At 37.9% G+C, this 17,259-nt stretch overlaps 1 non-coding gene across 1 annotated transcript; it reads right to left on the bottom strand.

Annotated features, from left to right (window-relative positions):
* Window positions 1-14,566: 14,566 nt before the first annotated feature.
* On the bottom strand, window positions 14,567-14,671 carry LOC131751669 (U6 spliceosomal RNA). Its single transcript, XR_009334241.1, has one exon. It is a non-coding gene; the product is annotated as a U6 spliceosomal RNA (small nuclear RNA).
* Between the last annotated feature and the right edge of the window lie 2,588 nt (window positions 14,672-17,259).

The following is a 17,259-nucleotide window of genomic DNA, read 5'->3' as shown; positions in this document are numbered from 1 at the left end:
TTTTCCCAAGATTTGGACCATGTCCTGATCCCCCCCCCCCATGCTGTCTGGGATCCTGTTTTCATCAGAACCAAAATTACATCAGCCATTGAGTATCACCAGCATAGCTACTGCTCAGAGAATCTAGCTGCAGGATCCCAGCTCCCCTTACTTGATACCTTAATTTGCATTCTGTGATTTGGACTTCTGGGCCAGCTTCCTCAGAAACTGGTCAGGTCAGTCCCCCCAAACCCTTGTTCCCTAAAAGCTTAAGCTTACTCTCATCTCCTCATAGACCCACACTGTTGAGGGTCCAGGACAACCACTGGCAAAATATGTAGTCTATGACACCTTGAAGCCTCTTAGAAGGATGTCTCCAAAGTAGTCTTCAGGAATCAAATTGGTATAATTATTCTAGCCATATAGAGATGGCAGACATTAGCCCACAATTTCCTTGGCCTCCTTTCTTCCCAGATCTCAGTCTTTCCCTCCCAAAGAGGGTCATTTTACTTCATACATCAAGGAGTGTTCCTTGAAACATACCAACCCCTTTGCTAGAACATGGCTAAAGACATTGCTTAACATCCCAGACACTTTCCTGTGTGATTTGTATTCCTTATGCAGTTAATTGACTGCACACAATCAATAGTCTAAACTTTCCAGGCTATTTGGGATAACTCCAGCTCCCCCAAAACTCTGGACAGTGGTTTTGTCCGGATAAATAATAATATCTTAGCCATTTAAATAAAATAAATATCTTAACCATAAATAAAACATATGTGTGTATTATTATAAGAAATATATTAAATATGTATATCTTAAGCATTTAATACCAATAATGTAAGTAATATCTTAACAATCTGATACCAATATTTTAAATAAATCCTAACTAATATAAATGTAATTTATATAAATTATAAGTAATCATTTAATACCAGTATTATTCATTCAAAAGGGACTGCACAAATTCATACACACAGAGGTAGAATGGTAGTTGCCAGGGGCTGCATGAGGGGACAGGGGGAGTTACTGTTTAATGGGTACAGAGCTCAGGATGATGAACAAGTTTTGGAGATGGACAGTGTTTATGGTTGCACAACAATGTGAATGTGCTTAATGCTTCTGAACCGTGTACTTAAAAATGATTAAAGGGGTAAATTTTATGTATATTTTACCACACTTTTTCAAAAAGGACTCTGGAAGCAGTAATATTTTCTCTCACATTACTCCTATTCTGGTTAGTTTGGTTAGAGAGAGACAGATATTCACTCAAGTTTGCACAATTAATGGCTGTTTATTATAAGACTCAGGATGGAACCAGGATCTCATGGCAGTCAAGGAGCAGGGACCAGACTAGACCAGAAACTGCACTGTTCCCAAGGACCCTCGGGAACAGAGCCATGACTCTCCTCTAACGTGCTCCATTTCCACATGGCTCAGCCTCTCCCTGTCTCTGCTTCTCAAACTTCTTGCTACTCCTCCCACAAAAGACTGGATTTCTCTATCTTCTCCTTCTCACAGCTTCCACTTAATTATTCTCACCTTTTTCACAGCTTAGTTTCCTCATACTTGGCTTTGCTCTTGGCCTCTATTCTATACTGTGCCCCCCTCTATACTCCTTCCACATCAGTTCCTACTGTTACCCACTTCGTGTTCAGTTTCACAAATCAGATTCCCTCAAGCGAGCACATGATTGGCCCAATTTGTCCCTCTTTGAGTAGTGCTTTTTGAGCCAGATCACCCTGCAAGCTGCTCTCCAGTCGATATTTTGGCCCCCTCTAGTACAAGGCAGATTTATATGGTACAAAACATAGCCACCTTCATCTGCCTCTTTAGCAGAGGCGGTGGGTATAAAAGACACTGTGATAGTCACGTCCAGCAGAATCTCATTTTCCATATCTTCTCTCCTTATGTTCTAGAATAATAACCCCTTTCTAGGCAGTCACGGCAACTACATCTGGGTCAGTGACACCGCTGACAGTATATTTCAGGAGCATCTCTACTATCTGATACAGCTAAAGACCAAATGACTAACCTAGAGATTATATTAGCCGTAACACCTGTAGAAGCCCTCCACGCTCTAGGGATCACCAGAGAGCATGCCTCAGGTGAACACACATGCAAAATCAGTTTGAAACATTTAGCTTGATTTTAGGACACATTTTTACCCCTGCTGTTTACCTCTGTTGATTATTGTATGCCTAATGTTGGCATAGCATAAATCCAAAAACCCCTTTGGACAAATATATCATTTTTAATCAGCAAATTATTTTTAGGTCTTGGTCGTTAAATCCTAATAAGGTATCTAGTACATTTGGCCTGTAGCAAATGCACTAATTATTAATGTTTTAAATAACACATAATTTATTGTTCAGGCAACAGGCTAAGGAAGATATTCTCCCCACTTGGAGGTACAGGAGGTGCTTCCTTGAGACATTAGATCCTGCTGTCTGAGTCCTGTAGAGCAGCCTGAGCTCATCAGCTGGCTCAACTCCAGCTCTGCAGGGCTTAAAGCTTCTGGGCAGGAGAACAGGCAGAAAAGCTGCACTGTGGGTGCCCCCAAGTGGGTACATTTTGATGTGCACGCCGAGGATTTTCTGGCCAGTAACTCTAGCATTAGGTCATGTCTGTGAAGCATTTTTAAAGATGGAAAAAAGCTATACAAAAGTGTGAATGTTTTTCAGCATGTACCTCTTATTATGTAATATCTACTGAAACAATATTTAATATTTCAGGTTATCACAGATCATTTATTTTCTAGAAAATATCTTACGGGAAAATGTTCAAGTAATGCTGCCATATAAAACTGTGGAACTGAAGAGGGATGGACTTTAGTGTCAGACACAACTTGACTTTGAACGCCCAGCCCCGTATTAGTTGTGTGACCTTGGGCAAGCCACTTAACCTCCCTAATCCACAATCGTCTCATTTTCAAAATGGGACTCAGGAGTATTTGAAAGAGTATCTTACAGGGTCATGTTTTGGATAAGACAATACTTATAGTGTAATAGGGACAGTGTCTGGCACATTAGAAGTGCTCAATAAATATCACTTTTGTGTGTGTGTAAACAATATGGTTTGATATATATGTATGCAAAATAAAATGTATTTATTGAGATATGTCAAGGAGCTCCCCAATACCTTTTTAATATATTCCTTTCCTGCTCAGTCAGCCATAGGCAATTTCTGTTATTTATGATGAGAACTGGGTAATGTATATGGTTATGGCAGGGAAAAAAGAATGAAATTGACCTGGATTCCTCAAAAATGTCAGTGTCATGACAGACCAAGAAAGGCTAGGGAAGTGTTCTAGATGATAACAGATTAAGAGGCACAGTGACTAACTTCAGTAAGTGACTTTGGACTGGATCCTGTATTAGAGTGGAAAAAATTCTCTAAAGGACCTAATTGGGACAACTGATGAAATTGAAATGTGGGCTATAGATTGAATAAAAATATTTTATTAATGATAGATTTTCTGAATTGATAACTGAACTGTGATTATGTAAGAGAATCTTCTTGTTCTTAGGAAATATGCACAGAAATATTAAGGGACATGAGGCATGAAACCTACCCTCAAATGGTTTAGGAAAAATAAATAATATATATAACACCTGTGTCCATATGTGGATAGAGAGATATAGACATATCTATGTATAAAGACAACACCATACATACACATACACCATACATGTGCGTGTGTGTGTGTGTATACAAACAGAGGGAATAAGAGAGAATATGAAAAAGTGTAGAAAATGATAGAATTGATGAGTCAGGGTAAAGGGCAAACAGTAGTTCTCTGCACTCTCCTTGCAATTTTTCTTTGTTTAATATTTAAAGTTTAAAAATATAGCTTAAATTTTTACATAAAAAATTTTAAAGATAATGAAGTAGTCCCCCTAAAAATATTAGCTAACTCTCCAGTACTTTGAGATAAACCCGCAAAATTATTGCCAATTATTTGGCAAATAAATTATGCTATATGTTAAAGGAATGTCTTACACTCTAAAGAACATTAGAATATATTAACTAATTCTTTCCAAAATTAAGAAATAAAGCATAAATGTTTTTCACGAATAAGAAAAATTTTGAGCTCAAACGGACCTTACAGGTCACCTAGAACAGGCTTCTTTCAAAGACAGAAATCATCCAAATTTCCTTAAAGATATATCCCCCACTCTAAATCCATGGGCTAAATCACTCTCGTACTCATTTCCTGATGGTTTAAAATTACCTATGACTCATTATTCTGTAATAAAGGGAAAGAATCAACAATTTCTTCTGCCTTTTCTGTCCTAACTAACACAAGATAATAAAAACAGTTGATATGGGAAAGTTTTTCTTTGTAGAATAATTCCAGCTAAGTGAAGAAGAAATAATAGAAAAAGAATATCACCATATTTCAATCCTAATGAAATAATGGACATATGAAATAATCATCAGTGACCACTAAACTTGTTAAGTAGGAATCTGATGGGGAGCTTTATAATGGATAAATCAAGCTGAACTCATTGATCAATTTTAATATCAGAAAAAAGACAACCAGACATCGTGTGTCTCCAAAATGGTGCACATAGGAAGTACACAACACAACCTACAAAAGCTATTTTAAGAAGGAAAAAAAACCTGACCAAGCCTCTAGGTCTATCTACCCATTTTCAGGAAATACAGAGTTCAAATGAACATGTTCAGTGACACCATGAGGATAAAATTAGCAAAATCCAGATTATGGGAAACACTACATAACAAACAACTGAATTTCTTCAACTAATAAAGGTGAAAGAAGAGTGATGGAGAATTTATAGATGAAAAGCGACTTAAAAGACATATAACTAATTACAATGTGTAGAACGTGTACAGATTCTTAATTTCAACAAACCAACTAAAAAAATATAAGACAATCAGGCATATCTGAACACTGGCTGCATATTTGTTGATATTAAGGAATTATTAAATATTTTAGGTGTGATAATGGTATTGTGGTTATGTTTTTCAGTAAAGAGTCCTTATACAGATTCATACTTAAACATTCATAATTTAAATATTATGACGTCTGGAATTTGTTTCAAAATAACATGAGGTAGAGCAGATAGAGGGGAAAAGGAGTAGATGAGAGGGAGAACAGAAGAAACAAGAGTAACCACGCGTTGATAACCATTGAAGCTGGGTGATGGGTGGAAATTTAGTATACTATTCCCTTTGCTTTTTAATATGTTTGAATTTTCCATTATAAATTTTTTAAAATAAATTTATTTACATATTTATTTTTGGCTGCGTTGGGTCTTTGTTGCTGCACGTGGGCTTTCTCTAGTTGTGGTGAGCGGGGGCTACTCTTCGTTGCAGTGCGCGGGCTTCTCATTGTGGCAGCTTCTCTTGTTGCGGAGCACGGGCTCTAGGCGTGCGGGCTTCAGTAGCTGTGGCACGTGGGCTCAGTGGTTGTGGCACTCGGGCTCAAGAGCATAGCCTCAGTAGTTGTGGCGCACGGGCTTAGTTGCCCCGCTGCATGTGGGGTCTTCCCAGACCAGGGCTCAAACCCATATCCCCTGCATTGGCAGGCGGATTCTTAACCACTGCACCACCAGGGAAGTCCCTCCATTATAACATTTTAAACACTATTTTTAAAAGATTGAGGTAGCTGTGTGTTTACTGAAATTGAAATAATACTAACAGGTATTTGTTGAAAAAGCAAGGTATAATTTGGGGGGTTGTTTTATTATATTTATCATTATATAGTATACTTATTTATTTAGTTAAAATGTACATATTATTAAAATGTATATACAAATTTATATTAAAAATTATTTCATTTTAAAGCATACAGTTCAATGGCATTAAGTACATTTACATTTTGTACAACAATCACCACTATCCATTTCCAGAACTTTTTCAGCATCCTAAAGAGAAACTCTGTACCCATTAAACAATAACTCTCTATTTCCCTTCCCTTCAGTCCTGGTATCCTCTATCCTACTTTCTGTCTCTATGAATTTGCCTATTCTATGTATATCATATGAGAGGAATCATATGATATTCATACTTTTGCATCTGGCTTATTTTAATGTTTTCAAATTTTATCCATGTTGTAGCATGTATCAAAAAATTATTTTGCTGAGATACAATATTTTTGTCATAATTTTTGTTTTATTAAAAGCTCACTTTTCCAAAGACTGTTTCTTTTTTTTTCGTAATTGAGTATAGTTGATTTACAGTGTTTCAGGTGTACCTCAAAGTGATTCAGTTTTATTTATATACATATACATATATTCTTTTTCAGATTCTTTTCCATTATAGGTTATTACAAGATAGTGAATATAGTTTCTATGCGATACAATAGGTCCTTATTGTTTATCCATTTTATATATAGTAGTGTGTATCTGTTAATCCCAAATTCCCAATTTATCCCTCCCTCCCCCTTTCCCCTTTGGTAATCATAAGTTTGTTTCCTATGTCTAAGAGTCTGCTTCTGTTTTGGGGGGGGGGTTTCTAATTTATTTATTTTTGGCTCTGTTGGGTCTTCATTACTGCGCGCGGGCTTTCTCTAGTTAAGGTGAGCGGGGAGCTACTCTTTGCGGTGCGCAGGCTTCTCATTGCGTTGGCTTCTCGTTGCAGAGCACGGATTCTAGGTGCGCGGACTTCAGTAGTTGTGGCACGTGGGTTCAGTAGTTGTGGTTTTCAGGCTCTAGAGCGCAGGCTCAGTAGTTGTGGTGCTCAGGCTTAGTTGCTCCGTGGCATTTGGGATCTTCCCAGACAAGGGCTTGAACCCGTATCCCCTGCATTGACAGGCAGATTCTTAACCACTGCGCCACCAGAAAAGCCCCCTGCTTCTGTTTTGTAAATAAGTTCATTTGTATCGTTTTTTTGGATTCCACATATAAGTGATATATGATATTTGCCTTTGTCTGACTTAATTCCACATATAAGTGGTATCATATGATATTTGCTTTTCTGTGTCTGACTTAGTTCACTAGTATGATAATCACTAGGTCCATCCATGTTACTGCAAATGGCACTAATTTCATTCTTTTTTATGACTAATATTCTTGTGTGTGTGTGTGTGTGTGTGTGTGTACCACATCTTCTTTATCCATTCATCTGTTGATGGACAATTAGGTTGCTTCCATGTCTTGGATTTTGTAAATAGTGATGCTATGAATATTTGGGTGCATGTATATTTTCGAATTAGAGTTTTCTCCAGATGTCTGCCCAGGAGTGGGATTGCTGGATCATATGGTAACGCTAGTGTTAGTTTTTTAAGGAACCTCCATACTGTTCTCCATAGTGGCTGCACCAATTTACATTCCCATCAACAATGTAGGAGGGTTCCCTTTTCTCCACACTCTCTCCAGCATTTATTATTTATAGACTTTTTGATTATGGCCATTTTGACCAGTGTGAGGTTATACTTCATTGCAGTTTTGATCTACATTTCTTTAATAATTAAGCGATTTTGAGCATCTTTTCATGTGCCTGTTGGCCATCTGTATGTCTTCTTTAGAGAAATATCTATTCAGGTGTTCTGCCCATTTTTTTATTGTTTTTTTTTTATATTGAGCTATATAAGTTGTTTGTGTATTTTGGAAATTAATCCCTTGTCAGTTGCATCATTTGCAGATATTTTCTCTCATTCTGTGGGTTGTCTTTTCATTTTGTTTATGGTTTCCTTTGCTGTGCAAGAGCTTTTAAGTTTAATTAGGTCCCATTTGTTTATTTTTGCTTTTGTTCCCATTATCTAGGAAACGGAACCAAAAAACTATTGAAGCAATTTATGTCAAAGAGTGTTCTGCCTATGTCTTCCTTTAGGAGTTTTATAGTATCTGATCTTACATTTAGGTCTTTAATCCGTTTTGAGTTTACTTCTGTATATGGTATCAGAGAAGTTCTAATTTCATTGTAGTGTGTATTTTGTTGTAGCATGTATTAAAATAACAATATTCATTATTTTTAAGGCTGAATAATATTCCATTGTATGTATATATACCACACTTTGCTTATCCATTCATTTGTTTATGGACACATGTGTTGGTTCCATCTTTTGGCTATTGTGAATAATGCTGCTATGAACACTGGTGTGAAAGTACCTTTGAGTACTCAAAGTACCTTTGAGTCCCCGCTTTCAATTGTTTTGAGTATATATACCTAGAAGTGGAATTGTTGGATCATAGGGTAATTCTGTATTTAACTTTTTGAAGAGCTATCACATTGTTTTCAACAGCAGCTATACCATTTTACATTCCAACTATCAGTGCACCAGGATTCCAATTTCCTTACATCCTCACCAACAATTTTTTCCATTTTTTGGATAATAGTCATTCTAATAGGTATAAAGTGGTATCTTGTGGGTTTTTGTGTTTTGGGGGGGTTTTTTGTGGTATGCGGGCCTCTCACTGTTGTGGCCTCTCCCGTTGCGGAGCACAGGTTCCGGACGCGCAGGCTCAGCGGCCATGGCTCACGGGCCCAGCCGCTCCGCGGCACGTGGGATCTTCCCGGACCAGGGCACGAACCCGTGTCCCCTGCATCGGCAGGCATACTCTCAACCACTGCGCCACCAGGGAAGCCCTATCTTGTGGTTTTGATTTCCATTTACCTAATGACTAGTGATGTTGTACATGTTTTTATGTGCTTATTGCCCATTTGTATATCTTGTTTGGAGAAATGTCTATTGAATTCCTTTTCTCATTTTTGGATTGGGTTGTTTGGGGGGTTGTTGTTTAGTTGTAGAAGTTCTTTACGTATTCTGAATATTAATCCCTTATCAGATGTATGATTTGTAATATTTTCTCCCATTCTGTGGGTTGTCTTTCACTCTCTTGATGGTGTCCTTTGATGCATACAATTTTTAATGCTGATGAAGTCTCTAGTTAATCTATTTCTTGTTTGGTTGCCTGTGCTTTTGGTGTCATATCTAAGAAATAATCATCAAATCCTTTGTCATGAAGATTTTCTCTTATGTTTTCTCCTAAGAGTTTTATAGTTTTAGATCTTACACTTAGGTGTTTGATCCATTTTGAATTAATTTTTGTATATGGCATAAGGTAAGGGTCCCACTATTTTGCACATATATATCCAGTTTTCCCAGCACTATTCATTGACAAGAAGATATAAATTTTTATTTAAGAAAATTTAAAACTATATTCATAAATTTGTATACTTCTATGTAAAAATACAGTGAAAGATTTAGAAAGGTACACACTATGCGGTTAATAATGGTTACTTCTGAGAAGGAAACGATATTGGGGAGGAGGATATATAAGAGCTATAGTTCTTATTGTCTATAATTTTTTACTGTTCAGATTTTTACAAGCCTGTAGTCATATATTACTTATATAATTTTAGAAGGATAGTTTTGGTGGGGGGTTTTTTCCTTTTTGTTTTTAAGAGAAAATTGGTTGGATGTCAAAGCATGGGATGAGTAAGCCAAGGGTCTATATTCTGGCACGCTAGAGGTCCAAATTAAATAAGAACTCCAAGGCAGGAGAACTATAGTGTGGCAAGGAATTAGCACATCTCAAGGGAAATGCTGTTTGTTCAGATAATCTTGGAGCAACAATAGCAAATAGAGACAGTTAAGAAAACTTGGTCCTAATTCTTAACATTCCACCTAGCCTGCGCCTTATTTATTTTGTTTTTAACCTTCACTTATATTTGCATAGCATATGTTTTGTTGATATATGCAAGAGGTAACTGAAGAGGTCCCTGTGAGCTTTGCCAAAGCAAAGCAGCCAGAGCTACAAAGAGGCTCTTATGCAATGGCTGTTTGGAGGATGGTTGTTTGGCCAGACCAGAGGATTTTAATAGCGGACTGACTAGCAGGGTTCCAGTTTTAAATTTTACATTAATTACTATATATATTATTCTAGAATTCTCAGCAAAGAAAATATCTATGGAAAGGAGTCTCACAGTTATACATAATAAATAAATAAAATGCTTGTTGAACGAATGAATGAATAACACATGAATCCTAAGGACCAAAAATGAAGACAAGTAGACTAAGTAAGAGTAATATGGGAGTTCCCTGGTGGTCTAGTGGTTAGGATTCGGCGCTTTCACTGCTGTGGCCTGGGTTCAATCCCTGGTTGGGGAACTGAGATCCCGCAAGCCGTGCCGCCAAAAAAAAAAAAAAAAAAAAGTAGAGTAGTACTAGTGAGATATTGGCCTAAGTAGCATAGTCTCAGTGGGGGAAGAAAAGAAAGGAATGTGTCTAGACTTAGTTTGTAGTACCACCTAGATCAGACCTCTGAATAGTCAAAAAGTATGAATTAGGAAGCCTGTGACTTTTACTGTGCAATAAGCTATCAATGACACTGACTCATCATTGAATTGACACTGGCCCACGTTTCCTGACCCTCCCTCTATTCCCTTTCTGGCCAACAGCCTATCATTAGTGATTATACTCTAGCTGCCCTCTTCCTGCAGGTTTTCTACCCTAAGAGCAACTTGGAGGCCAACCTGGAAAGATATTTCTAGTTCTTCTAGAAGTCCCTGTGGTTCAGAAAGTATACTTTGTTGCTTTATGTTCAAGAGCATTTCAGCAGCACTGTTACATACCAGCTTCCTATATCTGCCTGCCTAGAGATATCAGTCTTCTCTTTTGATATACTTCTGTCCAGTTTCTTGGGTACCTGGCTTTTTTTCTGTCCTCCAAATTTTGGGTGCCCAGGATAGCCAGTAAGCTGGCTAGTATACCTACTATGCTCTTGGAGATCATGTCCTCTTCTGTCAGAGCACACCCCTGCTACTCATCTCCCAGGCCTTGTACTAAACTAAGATCCATAATGAATGGCCCATGCCACGTAACACTGGGCACCTTGGCTGCCTGGATTCCAAAGTCAAGGCCCCATCCCATCTCCTTGATTTGACCCATGCCTGGAATCACCAAAATTTGACCTCTGTACTAGTTTTCTACTGCTGCTATAACAAATTACCACAAACTGGGTACCTGAAAAAAAAAACCCACAAATTTATTATTTTACAGTTTTGGAGGACAGAATTTTGAAATGGGTCTCACTGGCCTAAAATCAAGGTATTGGCAGGGCTGCATTCCTTCTGGAAGCTCTGGGAGAGAATCCATTACCTTGCCTTTCCAGATTCTGGAGGCTGCCTGAATTCCTTGGCTGGTGGCCTTCTCCCATTTCCTCAAAGCCAGTAACAGCCAGAGTCTTTCTCATGCTGTATCACTCTGACTCTGATTCTAGGGTCATATCTCCTTCTCTGACTATCCAGCCTCCCTGTTTCACTTATAAGGACCCTTGTGATTACATTGTGCCTACCCAGATAATCCAGGATAATCTCTTCATCTCAAAACCCTTAACTTAATCACATCTGCAAAGTCCCTTTCACCATCTAAGGTAACATATTCACAGATTCTGGGGATTAGGACATGGACATCTTTGGGGAAGGGCATTCTGCCTACCAAAAGCACCCTCCAAATTTATCTGAAAAAGTCACAGCCTTTGTATGGGGGAAGACCCTGAGTTTAACCTGAACTCCTTATACCTGGGCCCTCCCTTCCAGTTCATTCCCCAGAGCTCTCAACATGCTGTTGATCAGATGAGGTTAACTGCTCCTGATCAGACGTAGGATGTAATGTAAAAAACACTAAGATATTTTGGCAAGAGGTTGAAAGATAGTGAGGAAACGGTGTAGTGGAAGGGTTTGATTAAAGTTAACTCTTGAGAAATTAAAATTGCTAGGATCTTAATAAAAGGATTAGATACAATTTGCCAGTTTAGTAAGTTTTCAGAAAGGGAGACTGTCTACCTGGTATATAATACATGCCATATTGTTGTGTATTAATGTACCCTCTATTAATGTACCCATGGCCACAGGCCATGGGTTGAGCAGACCAGAAAGAGGAAGGTCTGACAGTAAATCCTTCCTCCTAAAGCTGAGGTCCTTGCAATCTTGAAGTAGGCACTGGTGGGGTAAGAAGTGAGCAAAACCATACTTTCCTAGAAGGACCTATCTCCTGGTACATCAGTTTCACTGAAGAATAATAAAGGGGAGAATTAAGTAATTTAATTGGTAATTTAAAGCATTTTAAATTATCTCAATTTCTACAATAGAGTATCATATAAACATTGCATTTTTTTTTAAGATAAAATAGAACAGGGCCTTTTGAAAAGTTTCCCTGATCCTTTAAGGCTGTACTCCTATAGGGGGTCTGCTGGTATTCCTCAGCTGGTAGGAGTTCTCTGGTAGAACAAGCTGAGAGAACTCCCTTAAATGGTCAAGAAAGGCAGATGGAATGTCACCAAAGAACAACCTGGAGCAACTGATAGAACCTGCAGTTCAATAACATGTTTCTACCATGACTATATGGCCATTCTCCTGAATGATTGACCAGCCCCATAATACTGTATAAGACTGAGCAAAAATATGACCAGATAAAAGAAGTGCTTTTCCACATGTGACTTTCCAAACTGAAATGTTCTTATCACAATGAGGGAATAGGAACCTCTAAATTAAAGATTTATCTACTATGAAATTTGCTTTTCCTATAGTTATTGACCACTGGTGTTTTTCTGACCATGTTTTCCACTTCAAGTTCAAATACAAGTTGCTATATTTAAAACTTACACATTTTGCTTATGCTCTCCTCTAGTTCAGATCAAGAAAGGCAATGTCAGCAAGCACTCTAACTTAATCCTTGAGGCTTAAATGAACCTTAAGGTTTATAAACCCCATTTTGTGAAATGTGTCTCCTTGATATTTTGCCTCTGAAAACCATACTTCCATTAAAATTAATACAGAGCCATCACTACTTTAAGCCAAGTTTCCTGGCTTGGGGACATGACATAGGAAACTAACCTTGGTAGTAAAGCCCATAGATCAGAAATTCTTAGATAGGTGAGATTGGTAAGGAAAAGTCTGAGACTATTTGTCTGAACAAACTGGAATAATTGACTAAATTAATGGAAGAACTGACTAAAATCAGTGATGTAAGAGGTGGCCAAGGAGAGTGACTCGTGCCTTGTAACCATATTATTCTTACACAGAGCCACGATAATCTAAAAGTGGAAAGAAAACAAAGCATTACTCAGCATGGGGCACTTGTACCATATGGAAACCCTGTAATTCCCTAAACTGATGTAAGACCTTCATTTATCACATAGCACTAGGACTAGAAATATGACCCTTAAAGACCTCACTGAGGTTAGAGTAGCAAAAAAATTGGTAAGCAAAAGTCCTCTCAAACATTTTGTTAGTGTTGTGAAATCTCTTAACAGTAAGTTCAATATCTGGGTCCATTGATTATGAACGGATTTAATTTCTCGAAGGAGAATAAGGACTTACACTTGCAATTGGTTTTCTTAAAATATAGCCGAGGGAATTCCCTGGCAGTCCAATGGGTAGGACTCAGTGCTTCCACTGCTGTGGGCCCGGCTTCAATCCCTGATCAGGTAACTAAGATCCCACATGCTGCACAGCACAGCCAGAAAAAAAAAAATTTACACACACACACACACAGCTGAAGCTGACAATATACTTTCCTATCACATACAAGAAACTCCAGCCAATATATAGATGAGAAGGTATACACACCCACATCCACACCCACACCCACGTGATGCTTTAAAACAGGAATAGCCTTACCATGGAGAGGTTAGAGTTTGAATATAAAAGTACACCGAAGCCCATCACCAAAAACTGAAATTCAACATTTAATAATGCTTCCCTTTGGTTTCATTAATACAAGTCCATAGGAGGGATAATATAATACATTTATCAATTATTATGAAGTATTAAAAATTTCCTAACATTTTGGGTTTTTATATTTTAAAGTAATTCATGCTTATGGTAACATCAAATAATACAGAGGTATGTGAAGAAAATTTAATAGTTCCTTCCAACTTCATTGCTCAAAAATGTACTGAGTACCTATTGGTGGGCCAAGGAAGTTCTAGGCTATGTGGATACAGCAATAAACAAAACAAAGTCCCTGTCGTCATACACTTAGAGTATAATGTGAGCTACAAACAAACAAGCAGTAAATAATGCCAGGTAGCAATAACTGCTATGGAGAAATAAAGGTTAGGTAAGGGATCCAGGAAGACCTCTCTTAAGAAGTGACTTGAGCAAAGACTTGAAGGAAGTGGAGGTTAAGCCAAGTAAACATAAGGTGTTCCAAACTAAAGGAATGAAAAGTGCAGTTCTATCAGGGGAGTATGGTTGGCATGATGCAGGAATAACAAAGAGGCTGGCGTGCATAAAGCAGATGATCTAGGAGTTGCTTGTCTTTTTATCCATTTGTAGACTCTTTGTACTTACAAAAAGTAAATGTGTGGTTATGTTACTGACTAGATACAGTTAAATTCATTTGTTTCATTTACTTTCAATTTGTAGGGATTAAAAATTTTTTTTACTTCTATAAATGGTTTGCATGGTTCCAAATTCAAATCCAGAAAGCAAAGCATATTCAAAGAGGTTTAGCTTCTATTCTTGTTCTCTCTAATCTATTCATTCCACCATAGGTAACCATCGATGGACCTTCTATTTTTTAAACACAGGAAATGCATTTGTAATCCTCTCCCTTTTTTAGATGCATTCACATCCCTCCCCACCTGTGAGGGAAATGGTAGCAAATTATTAAAACATGGAATACGTGATAAATTTGAGTGTCATCCTTGCACAGGTGCCACGTTAGTCTTCTCTGTGTCATTATAATTTTGGTATATGCACTGCTGAAGCAAGCAATTAGTTAGAGTTTACATGGATAAGAGTTCAGAAGCTGGACACTGCCTGGAAAGAGATGGCTTCAGTAGGTGCCACCATGGAGAGCCTAACATAGCCAGGAGACACCAAGAAGGTACGAGGTGCCGGCAGAGAGAGTAAGTTGCCAAAGGATGGGCCAAAGGCATTGAGAAAAGAAGTGAAAGGTTAACCACAGACAGACCTTGCCTACCTCACAACCCCCAGGGCCTATTCTGCTTCAGCTGATGTCCCATTCCTGCCAATATTCTATTGTATCATAGAACAGGTCAATAAAAGGCTTTATTGTTTTGTTTTCTTAATGAATTCTTTAGGCACATGAGAATATAAACACAGAATCCTTCTTAGGCACAGAAAAAAATGTTTGTTTGAACAAATTCATGCCACAAAGCAAAAAAATATTCCTCAAGTTCTCTAAGTTTGAATTTTGCAATATGAGCAAGAAAAAGAAATTCTAGAGGTCATTCTAATTTGTCCCAGCGCCTAAAATTTTAGTTAAAAGAGAAGAATAATAAAGTTTCTGCAAATTACTTCGAACATACTAAGTACCGTATTCATTACTGAGCAAACTTTATTGAGTGACTACTATGTTTAATACTCTACATTAGCTGCTGTGGAAGACATAAATACAGATTAGACTTAATCACTGCACTTGAGAATCTTACCATCTGTGCTAGTTAGTAATTTATGACTTCTCCACTAGAAATCCATCCTTCTATGCCTTGTTTCTATTCTACAACTGGACCCAATAGGCATTTCTGCTATGACAACTGGCAAAATGTTAGGCTTGGCCAATAGAGGGCACTGGAAAGACACTGTGAGGCCAGACGAGGAGGAAGGACTTTCCTTTCTTCTTCAGGTGGATTGGCTCGCAGCAGAGGCCTGGTTGTGTTCACCTCGGCAATCCTCATGGTTCACTTGTGGCCTGTGCCTTCAGCAAGTTTCTTCACCACAAGTGAACTTCAAGTTCCTGTGACAGCCATGTCCTCTCCTCTAAATTTCTAAGTTTTTTCGTTACTATTCACTCTTCCTCAGCCAAAGGTAGTAGCTGTTCCTATAGTTCCTATGGTTTATCTCTAGGCTTTCTATCCTGTGCCATTGATCTATATTTCTGTTTTTGTGCCAATACCATACTGTCTTGACTACTGTAGCTTTGTAGTATAGTCTGAAGTCTGGGAGCCTGATTCCTCCAGCTCTGTTTTTCTTTCTCAAGATTGCTTTGGCTATTCACAGTCTTTTGTGTTTCCATACAAATTGTGAATTTTTTTGTTCTAGTTCTGTGAAAAATGCCAGTGGTAGTTTGATAGGGATTGCATTGAATCTGTAGATTGCTTTGGGTAGTAGAGTCATTTTCACAATGTTGATTCTTCCAATCCAAGAACATGGTATATCTCTCCATCTATTTGTATCATCTTTAATTTCTTTCATCAGTGTCTTACAGTTTTCTGCATACAGGTCTTTTGTCTCCTTAGGTAGGTTTATTCCTAGATATTTTATTTTTGTTGCAGTGGTAAATGGAGTATTTCCTTAATTTCTCCTTCAGATCTTTCATCATTAGTGTATAGGAATGCGAGAGATTTCTGTGCATTAATTTTGTATCCTGCTACTTTACCAAATTCATTGACTAGCTCTAGTAGTTTTCTGGTAGCAACTTTAGGATTCTCTATGTGTAGTATCATGTTATCTGCAAACAGTGACAACTTTACTTCTTCTTTTCCAATTTGTATTCCTTTTATTTCTTTTACTTCTCTGATTGCTGTGGCTAGGACTTCCAAAACTATGTTGAATAATAGTGGTGAGAGTGGACATCCTTGTCTTGTTCCTGATCTTAGAGGAAATGCTTTCAGTTTTTCACCATTGAGGATGATGTTTGCTGTGGGTTTGTTGTACATCGCCTTTATTATGTTGAGGTAGGTTCTCTCTGTGCCCACTTTCTGGAAAGTTTTTATCATAAATGGGTGTTGAATTTTGTCAAAAGCTTTTTCTGCATCTATTGAGATGATCATATGGTTTTTATTCTTCAATTTGTTAATATGGTGTATCACATTGATTGACTTGCGTATATTGAAGAATCCTTGCATTCCTGGGAAAAACCCCACTTGATCATGGTGTATGATCCTTTTAAGGTGCTGTTGGATTCTGTTTGCTAGTATTTTGTTGAGGATTTTTGTATCTATGTTCATCAGTGATATTGGCCTGTAGTTTTCTTTATTTGTGACATCTTTGTCCGGCTTTGGTATGGGACATTCCATCTTATCTTCTCAGACTGGGATTTATATCATTGGCCTCCTTGGTTCTCAGGCCTTCAGATTCCAATTGAATTATACCACCAGCTTTCCTGAGTCTCCAGCTTGGAGACATCAGCTCATGGGACTTCTCAGTTTCTGTAACCACATAAGACCATTCCTCATGGTCATCCTGTCTGTCTGTCTGTCTCTCTATATAAAAACAATAGTGCTCTGTACTACTCAGGGTTCTCCACAGAAGCAGGACCCGAAGGATCCTACTGATGGAGGTCAGTTTTTCTTCCAGCTGCTTCTGCTTCTCTGGAGAACTCTAATACAGAGCATT

This window comes from Kogia breviceps, chromosome 2 (genome assembly GCF_026419965.1).
Source record: "Kogia breviceps isolate mKogBre1 chromosome 2, mKogBre1 haplotype 1, whole genome shotgun sequence".
Lineage (NCBI taxonomy): Eukaryota > Metazoa > Chordata > Mammalia > Artiodactyla > Physeteridae > Kogia > Kogia breviceps.
The sequence above is the reverse complement of the archived record's forward strand: the minus strand, read 5'-3'. Positions and strand labels throughout refer to the sequence as shown.